The sequence below is a fragment of the Neolamprologus brichardi genome, chromosome 7, assembly GCF_056152115.1.
Source record: "Neolamprologus brichardi isolate AB-2024 chromosome 7, ASM5615211v1, whole genome shotgun sequence".
In the NCBI taxonomy this organism is placed as follows: domain Eukaryota; kingdom Metazoa; phylum Chordata; class Actinopteri; order Cichliformes; family Cichlidae; genus Neolamprologus; species Neolamprologus brichardi.
The window spans coordinates 65,990,593-66,013,167 of NC_142110.1; the positions used below are offsets into that span (position 1 = coordinate 65,990,593).

At 42.1% G+C, this 22,575-nt stretch overlaps 1 protein-coding gene across 1 annotated transcript in view; it reads right to left on the reverse strand.

Annotated features, from left to right (window-relative positions):
- The window catches only part of LOC102777031 (voltage-dependent calcium channel subunit alpha-2/delta-4-like), a 124,489-nt gene extending 107,454 nt beyond the window's left edge, over nucleotides 1-17,035 (reverse strand). The window contains exons 1-2 of the mRNA XM_087844161.1: nucleotides 16,965-17,035; nucleotides 15,951-16,310 (exon numbers count right to left, since the gene is read on the reverse strand). The gene's annotated coding sequence lies outside the window, so the exon portion shown is untranslated. The remainder of the gene's footprint in view (nucleotides 1-15,950; nucleotides 16,311-16,964) is intronic.
- Between the last annotated feature and the right edge of the window lie 5,540 nt (nucleotides 17,036-22,575).

A 22,575-nucleotide genomic window follows, 5' to 3' on the forward strand; every position in this document is an offset into this window, starting at 1 on the left:
AGTAAGCTGATAAAAACCCACTTAGAGGTAAAGCTGCTGACCAATTACGGCTCACCATTATCTCACCATCGTCATCCCAACCCATCAACAATATTATCTCCACAACTGGAAAAGACAAAAAGTTACAAATGTAACAAATGCAAATGTTACACCCCTGAAAACAGGGGAAAGAATCACGAGAGTGATTATGACTTGCGTCTCTCATGCAGTCGTTTAGAGGAGGAGAACGCGCGAAAGCCCCCTAGTGGAGAATAGAGGCACTGCTAATCGATCCCAGAAAAAGCTTACTAGCCGATCAGTGATGTATAGATTGCAGTTCTCAAAATAACATGAAATCCATTAATATAACATGAAACATAATAACCTCTTAACCATTTTCTTACCAAATTTACGTTATTTTCGTCCTTATATTAACTGATATGAATTAGTATTAACTGAACCCTTTTATATTCAGTAATCCTTAAACCTGTCACACTCTCCCCCACTCAAAAAATGTCGTCCCGACATACCAACAAGATGCTTTTCAGTCTATATTCTGTTGTAGTCAGGGCATCAACAGTAGAGTGAACCATTGTCCTCAATTCTATGGGTTTAACACCTGTTTCACCACAGTCCATCACTGGTGACTGAAGACAAAGTCTATAACCAGTCCATATGTGAGTCTTCACAAAGTCTTTTGTCTATGGTTATAATCCACAGATGGGAAAAGTTAATGTCTTTTTCTTGATGACAGTCTGTAGGTACAGTCTTCAAGTCCTCAGTGAAAAAGTGTCAACTTACATTTGCTGAAGTCCATACAAACCAATGGGCTGGGTGCAGTATGACTGCACAGCTGGAAACCAAGCAGTTGCGGTGCGGGCTGAACAATGTAGCAGGATGGGGTGCCCAGTTGGTCATACGTCATCCGTCTCGGTGGATGACGTATCCACCGGATGTCTTTTTCCGGCACTTTTTCAAAAGGTAAGTGGTCACATAACATAAGCAAAAACTTTTGCAGGATCTCCCAAAAGTTTTGCGAGATCTCGCAAAAGTTTTAGCCGCATTCTTCGGAGGCCGCCAGCTCAAAGCCGACCGGGAGGTCGAGGCACGATGTGCCGGGAAAGCGGTGTTCCTCCCGGCTGTAGTAGGTCTCGACCTCCCATTAGCTTCGAGCTAGTGGGTGCCAGATCTCCGAAAACGTCGGAGCACTTTTGCAAATATGTGATGTCTTGTAAACCGAGCAGGTATCTGACGTTTACACAGCTACATTCACGCCTCAAAATATCTTAAAAGTGTATTTTGTGACCCAGAAAGAGTAATATTACAACTAAGTAGCTGCCGCCATTGTTGGAATTCAACTTTTGCGAGATCTCGCAAATGTTTTGCAAGATCCCAAGTTTGTTTTGCGAGATCCCGAGTTAGTTTTGCGAGATCCCGAGTTAGTTTTGCGAGATCTCGCAAAAGTCCGTCTTAATTTTTTTTCTCCCATGTCCCCTGCGGGGCTCCGTACCTCCTCAAGTCTCTCGAGTACAACGGGTGGGGGGGGGGGGGGGGGGGGGGGGGGGCAGGTATGTCACCTGCAGTGGGCTCTGCCTCCTCACAAGTTGTCTCCACGACAGCTGGGTCATGGTCTCTGGTCTTACCTCGTAGATAGGGAGGTCAGGCCCCATTTGTCTGACTACTGTGTGAACAGTGTCCTCCCAATAGTCTCTCAGTTTCCCCGGGCCTCCTCTAGGTGTGAGGTTTTTGACCAGAACCCTCTCACCAGGTTGTAACACAGAACTCCTTACTTTTGTGTCGTAGTGTCTTTTGCTCTTTTCAGCAGCTTTCTTTGCATTCTCATTTGCTATAGAGTATGCTTGTTCCATGCCCTTTCTCCATTTTTCAACATAGTCTCTGTGGCAACTAAAATCTGTTTCTGAATACAGTCCAAAGAGCATATCTACCGGTAGCCTGGGTGACCGTCCAAACAGTGACTTTTGTGTTTCAATTAGCGTTCTAAGCATTTGCAACAATGTCCTGTTCATACGTTCAACTTGACCGTTCCCCATTAGGTGATTGGATGGTGTCCAAGAACCGGCCATGCCACACAGTTTCTTGAGCTGACTGAATAGCTGATTTTAAAATTCATGGGAAGCCAAACTTTAGGGCGTAGTCATTGAATATCAGGTTTGCAGCAGTTTTGCCTGACTTTGAGGTGGTGGCATAGGCTTGTGCAAAACGTGTGAAGTGGTCAGTTATCACTAGAGTATATTCATAACCGCCTTTGCATTTTTCAAGATGGAGAAAGTCTATACACACCAGCTCAGTGACCCATCTTGATTAGGGATGGGTATCGTTTAGGTTTTATCCGATACCGATACCAGTACCAAACCGGTACTTTTGAAACGGTGCCGGTGCTTAAACGGTGCTCGAACCGGTGCTCGAACCGGTGCTTAAAGAATTTAATTTAATTTAACATTTTTCAAGATGGAGAAAGTCTATACACACCAGCTCAAAGGGCTGCGTAGTTACAATGTTTGTTAAAGGAGCTCTTGTTTCATAGCTGGGCTTTTTCCGCTTTACACAGGAACAAACGTTGGTCACATAATACTCGATGTCTGCCTGCATGTGTGGCCAAAAGACGTATCAAAGACACTGTGCGATCAACACCTTGATGGCCCATATTATTGTGCAGCTCTTCAAGTACAGTCTTTTTTAACTAATCTGGCAGGACTAGCTGTTTCCGGGTGAGTCTGAACAAGATGCCATTGTTATCTAGCCTTAACTTACCCCACTCTCTGAACAAGCATTTTGTCTTAGGGTCAAATGTTCTGAACTCTTTGGGAAGTGGTTGAACCACCACCATTGAACCACCAACCTTCCGATCAGTAGATGACCTGCTCTACCACCTGACCTACAGGGGTGGCTGTAGCTAATTTGTGGTAGTACAGGGCTTATAACAGGATTAGACTTTAAGCTGTTCTTTTGGTATGGGTGTGAATGTTGCTTCTGCTGGCTCACCTTCTGCTGTGACTGACATTGCTGCAGCTGACAGTGTCCATGTGGCAGGTGTGTCTTTCTGTACCTCAATGGCCTGGATAGCAGCTGCGATAGTGTCCGGTGGCACTTCCTCAGAACAGTCTCTCATTAAGGTTTCTACATCAAGTGGCATTCTTGATAAAGCATCTGCGTCACTGTTTTCCTTTCCTGGTTTGTACTTAATGGTGAAGTGAAAATCAGCGAGCTCGGTGACCCATCTTGATTAGGGATGGGTATCGTTTAGGTTTTATCCGATACCAGTACCAAACCGGTACTTTTGAAACGGTGTCGGTGCTTAAACGGTGCTCAAACCGGTGCTTAAAGAATGGAGAACACAAACTTTGTCCAAAAACCTCTCATGTTCAGCTGTTTTTTTGTAAAAAGATAACAATGTTAGCATTTTCTGCAGCTATGGGGCATATATGGTATCACTCTTGGCTGGAAGCTTTGGTCATTTTAGCCTTTTTGGCCAGGGTGAAGGGAGTATCTGCCATCAAACAAGAAGACAGCTGCATGTAGCTACGATAATGTTTGCTAGTTCACCTTACATGCATTCATTTAATAACGTGGTTAGCCTACTCAACGTAAATTACACACGAACAACATTAAGCTACTCACGCAGAGAAGAACGGCTGCTGCTACATCATCATCCTCATCATTTCTGCTACACTGGCAGGGCTAGGGGCCAGGACTCTCCTCTTCGGGTTTTTGGGGGATGTTGCTAACTCCGGTCCGATAACAGGCACCACACCCGCAGTAGATGTGCTCGGTGTGAGGTCTCGCAGCAAGCTATCAAATACGGCGCATTTCTCGGCTTTTAAAAAAACGCTATGCGTCGGCAGGTGTTTCATCAGATTCGAGGTGTTACCTCCTTTGACAGTATCACAGTATCAGCTTAAAGCACTTGTTGCAGGCTGCTGAGTTTGCATCTTTTGCTGTGAAGTACAGCCAGACTTTGACCGCTTCGCCTTGGGCATTTTTAATCTGTAGCTCTAAAAGAACGTACGTACCTGGACCCGCCTACTATCCTCGGAAAGGTAAAATGATTGGCTAGAATCCAAAGTGTATCACAGCTCAGGGGAAAAAAAGCACTAAAATGTGCGCTGCTCTTCTGTCTGGTTACTACCGTTTATGTCAGAACTGGATACCGGTACCCATCCCTACTCGCAGATTGACACTAGTTAATCTTTGGACAGAGTGTGCATTTCAACTTCTTCTCGCAGCTCTTCCACCAAAGACATTGTAGCAGTAGGCAAGAAGAATTTTGCATGTACAGGTGACGCTGAGCTGAGTCGTTTTTGCAGCCCCTGATGATCTCTGGCTGGCCTCAGGAAACATGCGCTAAAACACAGCTACCAGTTCGCCTCAATAGCAACACCTTCCTCACTGCAGTCTGCCTGGGTTGTATGGGGGGATTTGGCTGGCTTGGACTACGATGTGCAGATTGTGGACACCGGACATCTAAGCAGCTATCCCAGCGGTGCCTCCAAATGTTACACCCCTGAAAACAGGGGGAAAGAATCACGAGACTGATTATGACTTGCGTCTCTCATGCAGTTGTTTATTGCAGTGAAAATGAACAGAAATGTTTCACATTTTGTACTGCTTAATGTCACATGGTGGAAGGAAAAGCTAAATAATAAACCAAAAATAATAAAGTGTTTACTATACATATACCTGAACAGGTTTTCTGACAAAATGGCTGATAATAGCGGCGTTTTTAGCTCCTGACGTTAACCAGGTGAGAAATTTGGGTGTAGTGATGGATGCAGACCTAAACTTAGAAAAACACATTAAGACAATAACAAAATCAGCTTACTATCACCTCAAGAATATTTCAAGGATAAAAGATCTGATGTCTCAACAGGACCTGGAAAAACTAGTCCATGCATTCATCTTTAGTAGGCTTGATTACTGTAACAGCATCTTTACAGGTCTACCTAAAAAATCAGTCAGACAACTACAGCTCATTCAGAGCTCTGCTGCTCGAGTCCTCACTAAGACCGAAAAAGTGGATCACATCAGTCCAGCTCTGAGGTCTTTACACTGGCTGCCTGTCCGTCAGAGGACAGACTTTAAAGTTCTGATGCTGGTCTATAAAGCTCTGAATGGTTTAGGACCAAAATACATCAGTGACCTCCTGACCCAGTATGAACCTTCCAGATCCCTCAGGTCATCTGGATCCGGTCTTTTATCAGTTCCCAGAGTCAGAACCAGACACGGAGAAGCTGCATTCAGCTTTTATGCTCCTTATATCTGGAACAAACTCCCAGAAAGCCTCAGATCAGCTGAAACACTCAGTTTATTTAAATCCAGCTTGAAGACTCACCTGTTCTCAGCTGCATTTGAATAAAACACCAAACCCACACTTTTAAGCTTAAATTTCAAAACTCACATTTTAACTACTGATTTTATCTACTGTTTTTTAACTAATTTTAAATCATGATTTTTATTTGTTTTTTAATGTCTCTGTAAAGCACTTTGAATCACCTTGTTGTTGAATTGTGCTTTATAAATAAACTTGCCTTGCCTTATCTTAATGGCCATTACACAGTATAAAACTGAGGCTCAAAACTGCCACGTCTATGTGCACAAAACTGTAATATAATGCTTCTAAAGCTTACAAAACAATGAAGGGTTACCTCTTAAATACCTTAACACTATACACATTGAAAATGTATCAACCTTTAATCACTTTTACCTGAAAACAGGGGGAAAGAATCACGAGAGTGATTATGACTTGCGTCTCTCATGCAGCTGTTTATTGCAGTGAGGAGAACGCGCGAAAGCCCCCTAGTGGAGAGTAGAGACACTACTAATCGATCCCAGAAAAGGCTTACTAGCCGATCAGTGATGTATAGATTACAGTTCTCTTAAATAACATGAAAACCATTAATATAACGTGAAAAATAATAACCTCTTAACCATTTTCTTACCATATTAAATTATCTTTGTCCTTATATCTACTGATATGAATTAGTATTAACTGAACCCTTTTATATTCAGTAATCCTTCAACCTATCACACAAAATTCTTAGAAAGCTGATCTGTTGTACACATTGTGTTCTCTCCTTCCTCCCACAGTCCAAAGACATGCAGTTAGTGGGATTAGATCAATTGCCCAGAGCTGTGAATGTGAACATTTTGTCTCTTTGTGTTAACCCTGTGATAGACTGGTGACCTGTCCAGAATGTGCCCTGCCGCTCACACTATAACAGCTGGGGTAGGCTGAATTCGGCAAGCGGAAGAAAATGAATGGACGGATGGATGGATATGTGCAAGCTCCACCACCCTGAACAATGTAAATGAATAAAGAGCGCTAAAGACCTGATGAAAAACATGTTAGTTTGATTTTAGGGCAACAGTCAGACACCAGCTCCAGACGATTTCCATGTAAGATTTGTTATTTTCAAGTGAAGCTCATTTAGTTTGGCTTTCTCAGGAAACTCTTCAACATAAACCTTATTTTTTAAAAACAGACTACATCAAACACCCTTAATGCTTAAGGATTAAACTAAAATATTATCTATGTTACACACACACTATTAAACACTGCTAAACTATTTTAAGAATAAAACTCCTGACTCATTTTGTGCCCCTGCCTGTGAAAGGTGACATGAAGTAAAAATAACTTTTGGGGGAGGCAAAAAATATCACATCATGTTGGCTCTCTAAATAGTTTGTCTGCCTCGTATCAATCTGAAATTTGAGTCAGTCTGAAGTCGCAGTTCATCCTGCTGCACACTTCTGTCCCATCCTGACTTTCACATTAAGAGTCCTGCAACTTGTTTTTACTTCCCTTCTGGGCGAGTGTCTCCACTTCAAAAGTTTTATGCTCCTGACAACATTGAGACGTTATCTCGGATCATCTAAAAACCCCTGAGGAGCAGAATTGTCAGGTGCTCAGGTGGAGAAATCCAAGTGAACTGTAAGTGCAGGTCTGTTGGCAGCAGTTTGGTGGTTTCACAGTTTCCAGACGCCCATTAATTATTGATCAGCGTCACAAGAATAACCACAGAGTGATCAATAGATCAGAGTGTCAGAGAAGAGCTAAACCTTCACTGCTGTGACCGCATCACATCCACTCTGTTGGGCGACTGTGGTTCAGGTGGTTGGGAGGCTCATCTGTAACCGCAAGGTTCGATCCCCCAGCTCTCTCTGTCCTGGTTGTTGTGTCCTTGGGCAAGACACTTCACCCGCCGCCTACTGGTGATGGCCAGAGGGGCCGATGACGCGATATGGCAGCCTCGCTTCTGTCAGTCTGCCCCAGGGCAGCTGTGGCTACAACTGTAGCTGCCTCCACCAGTGTGTGAATGTGGGAGTGAATGAATAGTGGAATTGTAAAGCGCTTTGGGTGCCTAGAAAAGCGCTTTATAAATGCAATACATTATTATTGATTGATCATACTTTATTCATCCCGAGGGAAATTGGGTTAAGGCTGCCAGCCGTGCCAGCGCTGTCTTACCCTTTTAACCCATTAAGAAACGACACTGATCGTGTCTCTAAAGCATCCGTCATGACTCAACTTACTAGGTAAAAACTTTTCAGAGGGAAGATAAAAATAATGAAGGGTAATTCTGTTAAAACAACTTCACAATCCACATTTTGCTGTCTCCACACAATTAAAATTAATTAACTATTAAAAATAGTTGCCAGTTCCATCCATTCGCTTCCGCCTATCCCAGCTGTCATAGGGCGAGAGGCGGGGTACACCCTGGACCAATTAACCTATCCCCACAAGCTGCATGTCTTTACTCACTTTGGACGGTGGGAGGAAGCCGGAGTACCCGGAGGGAACCCACGCAAACACGGGGAGAACATGCAAACTCCACACAGTGGCGGCCTGATGAACTCAGGACCTTCTTGCTGTGCAGCAACAGTGCTAACCACCGTGCCACCGTGCTGCCTAGTTGCTGGTTATTGGATGTCATTTTTTCCCCCAGCACAGTCTCATGTTTAAATAAGCTCAGGGCAACCGCTACAAAAAGTCCTACAGATAAACACATAAACACAAGCAGGTATTTAAATACAGAAACGATGGAAATGTAACTAGATGAGAAAAATCAAGAATCTGGCTCACGGATTGAAGTGCGTTTACCTGAAGAGTTTTTAAAGGGGTCACTGAGACTGTGTTTTGTTATGCTCAGGCAGGTAATTTTATAGTTTTGGGGCTCACCTCAGGAACAGATCACACAGGCTGGCTCATAAAAGCCTTAAAGTTGATATTAAGTCGTAAATTCAATTCTGAAAAATGCTGTGAGCCTGCACAGGAGGCTAAAAGAGGTCACAAGGTCACTTCTCAAACGCTGGTGGCAGAGTCTGAACAAAATGAAGCAAAAGAATGAAATTTTGGTTGTGGCAGTGGGAGAGACGGCTGAAATAATCAACCTGAAAGAAGGTCAAGGCATGCAAAATGGCCTCAGCATTTTCAAGAGATAGTTTTTCTTCTTATGCACGTAAGACCCTAAGAAGAAGAAAAAATAATAATGAGCCAGCAGCTCCCTCTAGTGTAGGAACTGCAGCACTAGAAAGATAGAAGACTTTTTAAGTCCAGTTCTCACTCAGTGTTGTCATCTGCTGGACAGTTTACACTGGTGTTAAAAGAAAGTGCTTCTCCTGGGAAGTGACAGCAAATTCTGACAGCATATTAATCGTATTATATTTTAATGGCTAAAACAAACTCCAAAAATGAAAGAAATACCTTTATTATGTATTAAGATGAAGAAATGTATATTTTACAAGGTAAAACCTCTACAATGCTAAAGACAGAACTCCAACAATCAAATGATCCACTATGAGAAAGTATGGTGAAAGTGAGGAGGAGGTCCTTTCTAAAAGGAAGAGATCTGCAGCAGAACAAAGCTCAGGGAGGTCCAGCTTTTTGTTGGGCTCAGCTGGAGCGTGAGGGGACAGAGAGGAAAGTAAAGAGGACGACTGAGTTTCAACCAAAGTGATGACGTGGAGCCTGCAGAAAGGAAAACAGCATGATCAGCTGTATGATACCCTGTTTGCATTGCAGTCATCCTCAGGACCTTCATCATAAGCTTGTTAAAGTAAAGTAGTAAAGTAAAGATGAAGATTGAGAGACCAAGCACAACAAACAGAAACACAACTGTGTGATTATTTAAGAAACATGTGTAACCAGCATGAGGGGAAGTGTAACCTTCCTCAAAGTAATCGACATGTGTGAATGCTGGTGATCGCCTCTGAGCTTATCTGAATTCATTTTGTGGAGGATTTTCTGATCAAAGAATTAAGAGTATGAAGGTGTCATGGAGATGTGGATCAGGTTTTAAAACACAAACTGCCTTCGTCATTTTTTATGGCTAACAACTGATTCCTCACATAAGCACATTCTTCACTGGGACTTGCCTCAGCACTCTGCAAGTGTGTGTGTGTGTAAAGGTGCTGATGAGGTGGGTTTCAGGTCCTCTGGGTTCGTTGAGGATCTGGTAACAGTGTGTTCTCAGTGTCAGAGCAGAGAGTAAATCACAGCCCCCTGCTGGTCGTTAAAAAGAATGCACGTTAAATTTACTTCAGCACATTCCGTGTCAGTTCATCAGATGCCCTCCACTCGGCCATCAGAGTTGAAAAGATTCACTTCAGAACAAGAGAAAATGCACAACATCAGGTTCTCGCTACCGTTAGCTTTGTCATAAATGCTTTAATGATAAATGTAGAGACTTTGAACCCATCTGTCACTCGTACCACTGTCCCGCTGTGCTCACTTACACCACCTTCACATAATTCTCTTCCTCACGCAGTGCCACTGTTGCTCGCTTGGTACTGTCACATGCTTTTTCTCGAGCCGCAAACAGGAAGTGAAGTTTCGGCATAAAGATATACTGCTCACTGATCATCACCTCTCTCCTTAACCTAGTTTCAACAACTCTTTCCTGTATCTCGATGGTTTGGCTCATTCATTGTAACTCTTTGCTGTTATTAAAGCTCTGCACATTAACCTTTTCCTTGAAAATCAGTGCCAGTTCACTTCTCAATTCCCCAGACTTCCTCTCACGTTCCAAGACTGTGCTAAACAGCCTAGTAAAGTAAGCGATCTGGACCAACTACCTCTACACTCTTTCCTGTCTTCGTGGCATTGAATAATTGACAGTGAGACCTACATTTTCATCATGCCTGATGAATTTAAACACATCATAAAGGATCCAGTGAAGGAAACCTGTAGACATATTTCAGAGATCTGCACATGCTCAGAGTAACCGTGCTCCCCCCAGCAGCAGTTGGACATGTGATACCTGAGATATGTGACACATAGTGTGACATGCCACAGCGTCACTGGGCTCATCAAATCCTATCCTGGGGTCAAAGGTCAGGTGGTGTCCTCAGGAAGAGGGCAGTTGCATAACAACCTTCCCACATACTTAAGATCAGTGCTGATCAGTCGAGATTCTTTGTGTGAGTTTCATTCACTTAACCCTTTAAGACCTACCATAGAACCAAGTCCGCCAGAGCTTATATTATATTTTTACATGTTGTGGAGCCATTTTTGGGAGCATTTCAAGTTGATATACATCAATACAACCATTATAGCCCAGATTTTAATAATATGTCTGCATTAAGTCCATAGTAATTACATAAATTGCAAAAAAGTGCAATAAACTACAAAAAAATTGAAAATCGTTTTTGTTTTTTTAACATATATTTCTAGTTAGAGAAATTTAAGAGGTTTATCCCTCAAAACTGTAAATACAAAAAAGTTGCACAAAATAGTTTCCCACCACAGGAAATTTATTTTGAGTGTCTTCATAGTTTTATTTTTGAAATACACCAATTTTTATATACTGCAGGAAAAACGAAAATAAATATTATAATGCAAATTTGCAAAAAAGCAGCATATGCATCAAAATAAACTATTTCCAGCAGTGCAATATGAGTCCTAAGCATCCCAGAAACCACACAGAAAGTCATAAAGTCAAAGATAACTTTTAAAAACACCAGTATAGGCTCATGAGGCCCTGATGGTAAAAAAAAACTACATTTCCGCGAAAATGACGTCACTTCCGGTTTCGGGCAGGTCATGGCGGACATGCAAAAGTTTGCGCTGACGTCTATTCCAACGTATGAAGCGTTACAAACAGCTGATCGTATCGGCAAAGCGTGTTTCTGGAATATTATGTTTTTGTTCCTGCAAGTGCTTTTTATGCAATTTTTGCAAAGCTATATGTGGAAGGAAACTGTGACCGAGGACAAGCTGATGGCATAAGATGTAAGTACAACTCCTCCGGTTTCATATGCAAAAAAAATTATTGCGCTAGCTCACATGGTTGCAGAGCTACTGGGATTTAAAAGTAGTTGCGCAAAACGGAGCGTGCCCGCTCCGACCGGCTTTAAAGGGTTAAAGAAACAGCAGTTTGCTCCAAACGTCTGTAGAGGATTACTGACCGAACATGGAACATAACCACTCTGAATGAATGAAAGACAACATAGACAACATAGACATCACATGGGAATAAAGGTCGGAGATCGGCAGCATTACAGAAAAACACTGAAAAAGTACACAACAATGGGAAAGTACAAGAGGAAAAAAAGAGACCTCTACTCATGCTGGGCACCTATGGGAGGACAGCATGACAACAGGAAACAAAAAAACTCCTCTGCACAGAGAGCACATAAATGTCCACAATACAACATTGGAGCACGTGACAAGCCACAGGGTTGGGTAGGGGGTGAGAGTAATCCGAACACCATCCGCTGGTTTGTGGAAGTCCGTTCTGAACCAGTGAGGAGGAAGTCCTCCTGTGTTGGAAAGGCTCATGGCTCATAGTTATCTTAACATTAAGCCACAATCATTTGTCATATAATTCTTTTAAAATGCTCCAGAGTGCAACAATAGACCCCCCCCCCCAAATAAAACAAAAAAAAACAAGGGACAGGTTGGTGGATATTAGAGGACCTGCAGTTTTTGCCACTTAACGAAGTTACGGGTTCATGTTTCTCTCCCCAGCCAACATATTCCTCAAAAATGTTGGCTGGGGCACGAGGAAAGCACATCCTGTGCCAAGATGAAGTCCCATCCATCCATTCATTTTATTCCGCTTTGGTAAAATCCCCTTTTAAAAAGTAAAAAAATTAGATATAGTACCAAAGCTTTATTAAAAACTTTCGTAAAATTCAGCCTACTTCTCCGTGCAGAAAATGCACAGGTGCTATAATTAAAAGCTCTGTTTATCCCTGTAACATAAGCTGGTCGCTGGTTCTGCCCAGCATGCTGCGCGAACCCATCCCCGCACACACTCATGTTTTCATATCTTTGTGGGAACATCTAATTGACATAATGCTTTCCCTAGCTGCTTACCTTAACCCTAACCATCAAAAATGAATGCCTAACCTAATAACCCTGACACCAAAAGCACATTTTGAGCCTCAAAACTGTCTTCAAACTCGTGGGGATGGAGAGTTTGTCCCCATAAGGGCTGTTGGTCCCCACAGGTATAGTAAACTTCCAATTTTTGGTCCCCAAAAAGATTTGTAAACATGGTACACACACACACATTGGTTCAGAGTTCGGTTATTTGTGCTTTTGCCTTTTCAGGCCGTTGTTGCTGGCTTTCTCCACACGCAGCTGTCCAACTATATCCTGGCCAGTATACAGTATAATGTGGATACAAAAGCTGTCTTATTGTCCGATTCTTCAAGGGCAGAAGCTGTATTATTAAAAAGCAGCCTTCTCAAGTATATTACAAGCTATGATCATTAGCTAATGGATTTTCAAGTGACAAAGCTTGAAAATGAAATAAAACGCCAAAAGATACGAACTATCAGATGATCGATTATGAGCAAACACTTGGTGAAAGTTGGGAAGAAGAACTCCTTTTTAACAGGAAAAGAGCCTCAGAACCAGGTTTAGGGATGGGTAACCATAAACCTCTACCAGGTGGGGGTAGAGATGATGAGCTAGAGTAGTCTGAGATGAGTCATTATAGAGCGCACTCTACTTCCACGTGTAAACGTCTGCACTTTAAAGTCAACGTATTATCGTTCTGCACAATTTTGTGTATTTTGAATAGTGAATTGCCTGCCCCCCCACCCCGGCAGCTGTTGAGCTATCAAAGTCCAGTCCATCATCTTTGGCCTCGTGTTAACACACCAGCACACTCATGACCAACACTATGTGTGTGTGCATGTGAGGAGGGGGTTTCATCCCTGTGATACGGAGGGCTTAGCCAGCCCCGAACACAACAATGGCTGCATTGAGGAGGACATTGCCCCACGTGGCCTGGCATGGATGGAGTGTTATGGAGGAGTTCGGGGGGATGGCGGGGATGTTTTTTGGTCGAGGGGGCTGTTATGCACTGAGACCCTGAGCCCTGCAGCTGTCGCCTGGCACGCTCCGGTCTCGGGGAGAACCGACAACTCACATCAATGCCAAGTGTCGTGGTGCGGCCGATGGCGGGGGCTTCTGTCATCACAGGGCATCTGGAGGAAGGGGGGTAAAGTGGAAGGTGGTGTGGGGGTAACAACCTCTATAACACCAACAGAGCTGCCCGAACCCCCACGCTCCCCTGTAACCCCTGGGCTCCACGTCACCCAGCTGCTTCAATGGAACGTGTCACAATTTGAGCGTCAAGCCTTTTATATCACCAACACGTGATCGGCCGTCAAATCAAAGCTTCAAAAGCAGCAGCTGTCAATCTCTCTTGCAAATGAGGGGACTCATGCCTGCCAGCTTATAGGGAATACTTTGTATATTTCAGGGATATAATAATAAACTCTCTTTGTAACAGCAGGTAAATAAACAGGACAAATCAATAAAAACGAAGCCTAGATTCACGGCTCCTTCTCTGAGCCACAAAGAAAGAGAAAATATGAAACGCTTCTTTAGTTGATGGTTCTTGTTTTTATAGGTTGTTTTTCCTCAGCGTATTACTTCAAAAATATATACACACTATATTTCCTGAACTAAAACAAAGCAGTCAGTTAAAAAAAGCCTCATCTCATGCCAGCCCGTTCTCACTCCCGAGGCGTAACATGCCGACGTTTTGTCACGTCCCGCGGCGTTCCTGAGGAACGCGAAAGGAGACCTTTGGCGTTCTTATGGTACGCGGCGGGTTATGGCCGAAATCCAGTGCAATGACGCTCCCGCGGTAATAGACGTTCCAGCCCTGTATTCCAGCCCTAAACCTAACCTTATCCCTACCCCTAACCATAACCTTTTTCCTGACCTTAAACAGGACTTTAATGACGTTAAATAGCGTGTTTCTAAGCGATTTGAAGAAAAAGAGCGAACATGTGTAGATTGAGTCCATACGGTTCTCATATTTCCTCATTTTTCCGAGGTCGTCATTTAGGAACGTGGTGGGTAGCCGAAAACGTAATATGTTGACGATTTGTCACCTAGCGTAAAATGTTACGCTTTGGGAGTGAGAACGTGTTGCTCATGCAGTGGATGCCCCCCCCCCCCCCCCCCCCCCCGAAAAAAAAGAATATTCATATAATGACAAATCACAACAACAGTCATCTCAAGGTGATTCATATTGTAAGGTAATGACTAACAATCAGACAACCCCCTTCAAGTAAGAACTTGGTGACAGCGGGAAGGAAAAACTCCCTTTTAACAGGAAAAGACCTCCAGCAGAACTGGGCTCAGGGAGGGGCGGGGCCATCTGCTGTGAACTTTCGGGGGTGAGGGGGGTAGTCGAGCAGTTTGCTAATGTTTCACAGTAAAAGCCTTGTGAACTAATGCTAGGGCTTTTAATTTGAACGTTATGGGGATTAGGAAGTTTCTACTGTAGACAGATATCGTAAATGGCAGGTTTCCCAGAGGAAATTCCAGGTTTTCTGTAGGAACGTGTTCTGTTTGTTCCATAGTAACCAGTTTGCTGTACAATGTGAGCGTCTACAGAAGCTGTGACAGCGTGAGTGTAGTAGATGCTGACAATCTTAAGTTATTCACTTCCTGCTAAATAAAAGTAAACGCTTTAAGTAAAAAAACATGTGCTGCATTTAATGTGTGCAACAAGAGACGACAAGATACATGAGCAAATATGCCTGATGAATAAAACATGATCTCTGTGGGGACACCGTCCTGTCCAGACTGGTTCCTGACTGGATTTGTCCAGCTGACACACACACACACACACACACACACACACACACACACACACACACACACACACACACACACACACACACACACGCACACGCACCTTTGATGATGTTCTGAATAAAAATAACTGGAAATCCAAGTTGTATATTTATAGGATGCGTCTCACACAGTGACACAGCAGAGCAGAGATCATTTAACAAACACAAAACTGAATTATAACCCTACCATTCGAATGTCACAGATTTCCCAGAGATTTCTTTTTTCTTATTTTCTGGCATTTTCTCTTTTTTGGACCACTTAAATCACCTTTCTTCCCCATTCTGATGCTTGATTTAAACGTCAGCAGGTCAACCTTGACATCTAAATGCATTGAGTTGCTGCCATGTGATTGGTTGACTGAATATTTGCCTTGATTCGCAGTTGAAGAGATGCACGTTAAATTGTGGTCAGCAAGTGTGTAACCTCTGCAGACGGTTTTCCTACTACTTGAGGTCTCCTCTAAGCTGACCGTGGCCCAGAAATTCTCTAAACGAAGGCCAAGGATGCCCAAAACAACTTAAACCTTCTCCTTTTTACTAGAGCAGCACATCTGCTCCAGTGGATCTCTAAGTTCTTCCCTTTCTCTGACAATGAGCTCAGCTAAACTATGAATTAAACTCCTGTTCTGCCCTCAGTGTAACTGTTTTGGTCTCTAAAAAGAGGCCAAAAAACATTTCAACCAGTAAACCAGAAGCTTGGCCTTACTGGTCATCTCTCTCTGAGCAACAGTTCTGCATAAAGCCCCCATTTATTAAAAGTTTATGATATTACAACTATTTCTGTTTTCATCATTATGTTTTGTCCTTTTTGCACAGTAGATCTATGTAAAACTGAAAGTACTCACGAGTCATGATACTGATACCATGGGAGCTCTAAAGTTTCTGGCACGGTCCCCAGGTCTGCTTGGTCCTAGCACCTGCGCCTATTGTTCCACACACATCAGCCATCACTCTGTGACGGCAGGCTGGTCGTCAGTAGAGGTTCCAGCACCTCGTTGCATTGGTAACGCACCCAGTCTATGTCAGTCGATCCTTTGATCCAGTTGATCGCTGATTCAATTCCTGACCTCAGAGTTGATAAAAGATAATAAAATGCACCTTTTCTTGTTGGCTGTTGCTGAATGTCATTCTTACTACATCTCACTCCATCACTGTGTCTCTTGCTCATTTGGCACACTGCTGTATAAGAGAAGGTCCCAGTTTTCCTATGAGGACAGAGCTCATCTGGATTAGACTGCATCTTATCGCTTTGAATCTCAAAGAAACAGATTTTATTTTTCCATCTTCTGTACTAATGAAACACTTAGTTTGTTTTTTATACTGTTTAAAGTCACAGACAGTGTTGGTCAAGTTACTTGAAAAAAGTAATCAGTAACTAATTACTGATTACTTCCCCAAAAAAGTAATCCTGTTACTTTACTGATTACTTATTTTCAAAAGTAAATAATTACTTAGTTACTTAGTTACTTTTTAAAAACACGATTTACAACCTGAATAGGTGATAAAGCGATAGATCTTTCAGCCCAATTCTACTTTTTCTGCATAATCATCATACAAAATGTAATCAAATGGAAAAGTCTCTTTTTAAAACTTGTTTTATTCGTTTTAATCTTTTAACTTTATGCATCAAGTAAAAATGTAATTATATGCAACATTCTCTGACTGGAAGAAATTTGTTTAACATTTAAACCTATTTTCTGCACATTCCAGCACATAAAATAAAATATTTTTTGTGTTTACACTCAGTCTTTCAAATAGATGCAAGTAAAACACAGCAGAAAATAAATAAAGTCAAAGACTAGCGGTCCTGTTGCTCTATTTTCACCTGTAAAGCAGGAGTGGGGTAGGCGGAGGTTTACCCTGGTGCAGGTGTGCAGCGGTCAGTGGAAGAATCCGCGAGTTTCTCTGTGAGTTTCCCATTACGTCGTAGCTACTCGGTGCTTGTTTGGAAGTTTAGGGTTTTTTTCGCTGTAAAAAGAAGTTTTCTTCCCACGCACAACAGACACTAATGTTTTTGTCACTTTTTATGGAGTCAAACTCAAAGTAAGGTCAGTACTTCCACGCTTTAAACGCTGCACGCTCATACTCTCTCTGCACTCGATATATGATCCATTGTTGATCTGCACACAGCTGTTGTCACGAACGTCACACTCGCTTACGTCACTGTCATGAGACATTCTCGCAAAAAAATCACGGTTTTAGTAACGCAGTAACGCAGCGTTCCTACGGGAAAGTAACGGTAATCTAATTACCGTTTTTGCAATAGTAATCCCTTACTTTACTCGTTACTTGAAAAAAGTAATTGGATTACAGTAACGCGCTGCCATCTCTGGTCACAGAAATGGTCTAACTGTAGTCACATGATATTGTCCACTGGAGAAAGCAAACCTTGAGGGCAAATTGAATTGGTGCACCAAATGCACCACCAAAGGGAAAGATCTCTCTATGTGTAGAATTTCTGCAGTAGTGTGACTGTGGCTGATCCAAAGATTACACCACCAACATCCATATCGTGTTACTCAAAAGTTGATATATTCATGGTGACATCTGTTTAATCAAAAATCCCGGCCTGATCAATCTGTGCCAAACCGCAAGTGCAGAGGTTTAAGCTGCTGCCCTCCTCCTCCGTCTGCGTCGCTTCTTGTTCTCTGTTCGTCTTGACAAGCAACACTCAGCTCACAGTTGGTTTATTATTTATCTGCCGGCCTTGGGCCAACAGTTGCTGTTCTGCCTCTTGTCCTCTCTGTAGCCCCCCATGACCACCTGGAGCTGTCACTTCACTTCTGCTGTTCAGAGATAGTCTGCAGAGAACCAAAAACACCATGAATTTGATTCAAACTTGATGCAGGTTTTGAAGTTTAGCCACTGATTTTACATTAACAGTCAAAATCCAAAGCCTGGAGCAAACTATCTTCAGCAATACGAATGGAATTCAAATGTTTAGGAGTATATATGCAGTCTCATGTCACATGCTCCCAAACACAATCTTTAAAATTCTGGTAATCTTAATTTCTAAGGTCTTGGTCTCAACTGACATGACTTCAGGCTTGGAAATGGAGCAGAAGTTGGTTTGCTCTCTGCATGAGTTTGTGCTGAAACCACAGAGTAAATGTTAGACTTCCACAAAGCAGTGTTGCCAAATCCTCAGTAAGGAAAATCGCTATTGGCTGTCCTAAAAGTCGCTAGAAGTCGCTAAATGACGTCATCACCTAATTTGCATAATTGGTCATGCTAATGTAATTGTAACCTACGCTGCTGGAGAGAGAAATAACATCGTGGACGAGACATAAAGTGAGCAAAAAACGTCCTAAATGCATTTAGAATTTATTTAGAACTACAAATTAAATTTATTTTAGCAATTATTGTTCTTTGTAATGTCACAATTCCAACCCTGCTCCTTTACCCGGGCTTGGACCGGCAAAAGTGACCCGAAATAGGCACTCTGGTGGAGTTACTTTGTGTGTGTGTTTATAAGTAGTTTTAAACCTGATCCACAAAACAGCATAAGAGTAAAAGAGTAAAAGAAGAACTGACTGCGTAACAGCACCCGCTGCTTGTTGAGAGTAAAAGCGATATGCGCTTTTACGTCTTTTTTTAGCGACTTTTTTAAGAAAAAAAGTCGCTAGGGGGTCTGAAAACTCGCTAAATATAGCGACAAAGTCGCTAAGTTGGCAACACTGCCACAAAGGGATCTGAATATAGCAGCCACACTGGAAGCTGTCTGGGCATGCCCAAGAAGACAACCTTGAGTAGGAGTTCAGACAAATTTAAACCAGGCAAGGTTTTTTATAAACTTGCTCCAGTTATTTTGTAATTGCTCCTCCTATCATGCTAATGTATAAGTTACATTGGAACTCCCTCAGATGCTGGCTATCCCCGTTTCAAATCCACAGAGGCTTTATTAATATTAAGAAGGCTTTTCTTTAAACATTCAAGGATTTTCGAGTAAAAAGCTCCACTCGCCAGTGGTAGACATGATTTTGGTGTGCAACGCAAATGCCTGGTTTGAAGTATTGTCTGGTCTTGAGGCCGTGTTTCTCCATAGATAACCCTCAGAGGGTTATTTGAGTGTTGGGATTTTCTCTGTATTATTGCAGGGCCTTTACCGTACAATGTAAATGACCTTGAGGCGACAGGTGTTGTTATTTAGCACTTTACAAATAAATAAAACTGAAATAATTTTAATAAACTGACATATTATATTAGCATATACACTGCTACTGATACACTGCTATATTCACAATGGGTTATGACTGTGGTGAAATACTGGAGTCATATGGGGTATTCAATTTTAAGCTGATTGAAACTGATTATGCAACAAGTTACCCTTTGCAGTTTTATTATATAAACCTTTGTGTGCGGCACACTTATTTTTGTAGGTTTTGACAATTTGAAATAGATATTTATCAGAAAACATTTACGCTGGTCTACGCTGGACAAAGGGTCACATATACTTCTCTCAACAAAGGAGGAAAGGTCATTACAGCAATGATGATCTGCTGAGTTTAAACATGTAACATTGTGGCAGGTGTTCATCTGTTAAACTTTAACCTTTACCTAAAGGCACCAACACTACTCCACCTGGTCTACCTATCCTCTCTGTGTTTTCAGAGGCCGTATAAAGGCCCCCCCAAGAGGCTTTCAGTAACGACTGGGGCCCCTCCGTGGCTTGCTTGTGTGGTCACTTGTAAACTCAGCCTCGTGGCGGCACCACTTGCCCAATGCATAAAAACACCTTGTTAAAGAGTGTGTTATCATTGGACATGTGTGTGTGTTGGTGACACACAGAGATGGTTTTGAATGGATGGTATTATTTTCAGTGGGGGCCAGGTTAGAGAAGAGGATTGATAAAAGTGCTGTGGGCCCAATGCAGTTATTCTCCACACGGAAACAAACTGCTTTAAACAAATTTAAGAAAATTCTGGGCAACATTTGTATCATTTTACTGTAAAAGTGATGTTAGAATCAGGGCAGAGAAGCTTTGCCTCTTCAGTATGTTAAAGTATTTTTAGAGGTGACAGCTGAAGCTAACTCTGGACTTTCTCTTTTTTTTTATCCATCTGAACATGGCACTTTATCAGCAAACTTGTCATGCTATGAGCAAAAAATATGGCTGTAAATTAAGCATCACATTAGTTCTTCTGGCCATGAGGTCAGGCTGGTATTGGATCATCCTGCTGCTTGTCTCATATGTGCTATACTTCTTAATTAAACTGCTTCAATCTGCATTTGGTGGCTGCTACTTGTGCTAGCTATTTTGCAACCCACTTCATTTATTCCATGCAGTTTCTGATATGTCAGGCTCTGTCCTCTGCTTCGCTGCTGCTGCCTTCTGCACCTTTTTATTCTACATGTATGTGCACTTTTGGATGGGAAGGTCCCAAAACAGAGCCACAGACACAATAAAAATACTGCAGATGGAATAACATTTCTCTTTAACTAACATATTTCAAACAGAGCCATGTAACAGTTGATGCTTTAGTCAGCTTTTTGTCTTGTGCCGTACAATCATTTATTGTCTGATTTTGCGACTACTGAAAAAAGTTAGTGATACATTAGAGCAGGACATATCACCACCATGTTTACATTAATGTTTTCAATGCAGTAGAGCCTGTTTGATGCCAGTTTGTTGAAGGTTTTTTGGGGGAGAATTATCAATGCTATTTCAAAGTATAATTTGTATCTTTGTACACACCTGAAAAAGCCCCCAAGATGTCTTTTCTCATACATGCATTTTGACCTTTAACCCTTTAAGACCTACCATAGAACCAAGTCCGCCAGAGCTTATATTATATGTTTACATGCTGTGGAGCCATTTTTGGGAGCATTTCAAGTTGCTATACATCAATACAACCATTACAGCCCAAATTTTAATAATATGTCTGCATTAAGTGCATAGAAACTACATAAATTGCAAAAAAGTGCAATAAACTACAAAAAAATTGAAAATCATTTTTGCTTTTTTAACATATATTTCTAGTTAGAGAAATTTAAGAGGCTTATCCCTCAAAACTGTAAATACAAAAAAGTTGCACAAAATAGTTTCCCACCACAGGAAATTTATTTTGAGTGTCTTCATAGTTTTATTTTTGAAATACACCAATTTTTATACACTGCAGGAAAAACGAAAATAAATATTATAATGCAAATTTGCAAAAAAGCAGCATATGCATCAAAATAAACTATTTCCAGCAGTGCAATATGAGTCCTAAGCATCCCAGAAACCACACAGAAAGTCATAAAGTCAAACATAACTTTTAAAAACACCAGTATAGGCTCATGAGGCCCTGATGGTAAAAAAAAACTACATTTCCGCGAAAAATGACGTCACTTCCGGTTTCGGGCAGGTCATGGTGGACAGGCAAGTTCGCGCTGACGTCTATTCCAACGTGGGAAGTGTTATGAACAGCTGATCGGATCGGCAAAGCGTGTTTCTGGAATATTATGTTTTTGTTGCTGCAAGTGCTTTTTATGCAGTTTTTGCAAAGCTATATGTGGAAGGAAACTGTGACCGAGGACAAGCTGATGGCATAAGATGTAAGTACAACTCCTCCGGGTTCATATGCAAAAAAAATTATTGCGCTAGCTCACGTGGTTGCAGAGCTACTGGGATTTAAAAATAGTTAGGGAAAACAGAGCATGCCCGCTCCGACCAGCTTTAAAGGGTTAACTTCTATCATTCTTTACTAACATCGATGTGATCCTGAGAGCACCAAACAGGAGGCTTTGCCGACGCTTGTGTCCACACGAACAGAATCGTGGTGCTGCTCAGCGCTCACAGGGAATGAGTCCGGGTTACTGCTGGCATTACAAAGCCACGGCTGTGCCTATAATCGACCGGCGAAGTAACTTCTCCAAGTCCACGAACCACAACATTCAGATTCACTCTGGTTGACTCTCATCCATCATAAGCAACCAGCCAGCAAAGAGTTTTTAAATGACCTCAACCCGATGATGGCAAAGAGTTGCCTCATTCCAAGAACCTGCTTCGGTGGGATGTTCTGTACGCACCTTGCTTATGATGTTACCACTTGATTTAATAAACTTGTTGTTCAACACTAACAAATAAGACTTTGTGATGAAAACAACTATACACAAAGCAGTTCACAGATAAATATACACAAACTCAGGAAAGTCCGATTCAACCCTACATCGTCCCCCTCAGAGGTCAGAGGTCTTTTCCAGTATAGCAATCTTGGCTTCAGACCAAGCTTGAACTTTAAACCTCTGGCACAGGCATGGCCTCCCGCTCTGCCTCTTCAAACTATCAATAAAAGGATTCCAACTTGGCACAACACTTAGATTCTACAGATTGAGCCAACCATTAACGCACAAGAGGCTCTCAGAGTGGCAGAAATCCCCTCTCTGCCGCACAGTGTCCTGTTACCCAGCACGATTTTCAGGGGGTTTAGAGTCTTCCTGTGGAGATCAATATATTCTCTGAAGCAAAAAAAAAGAAGATGCATAGTG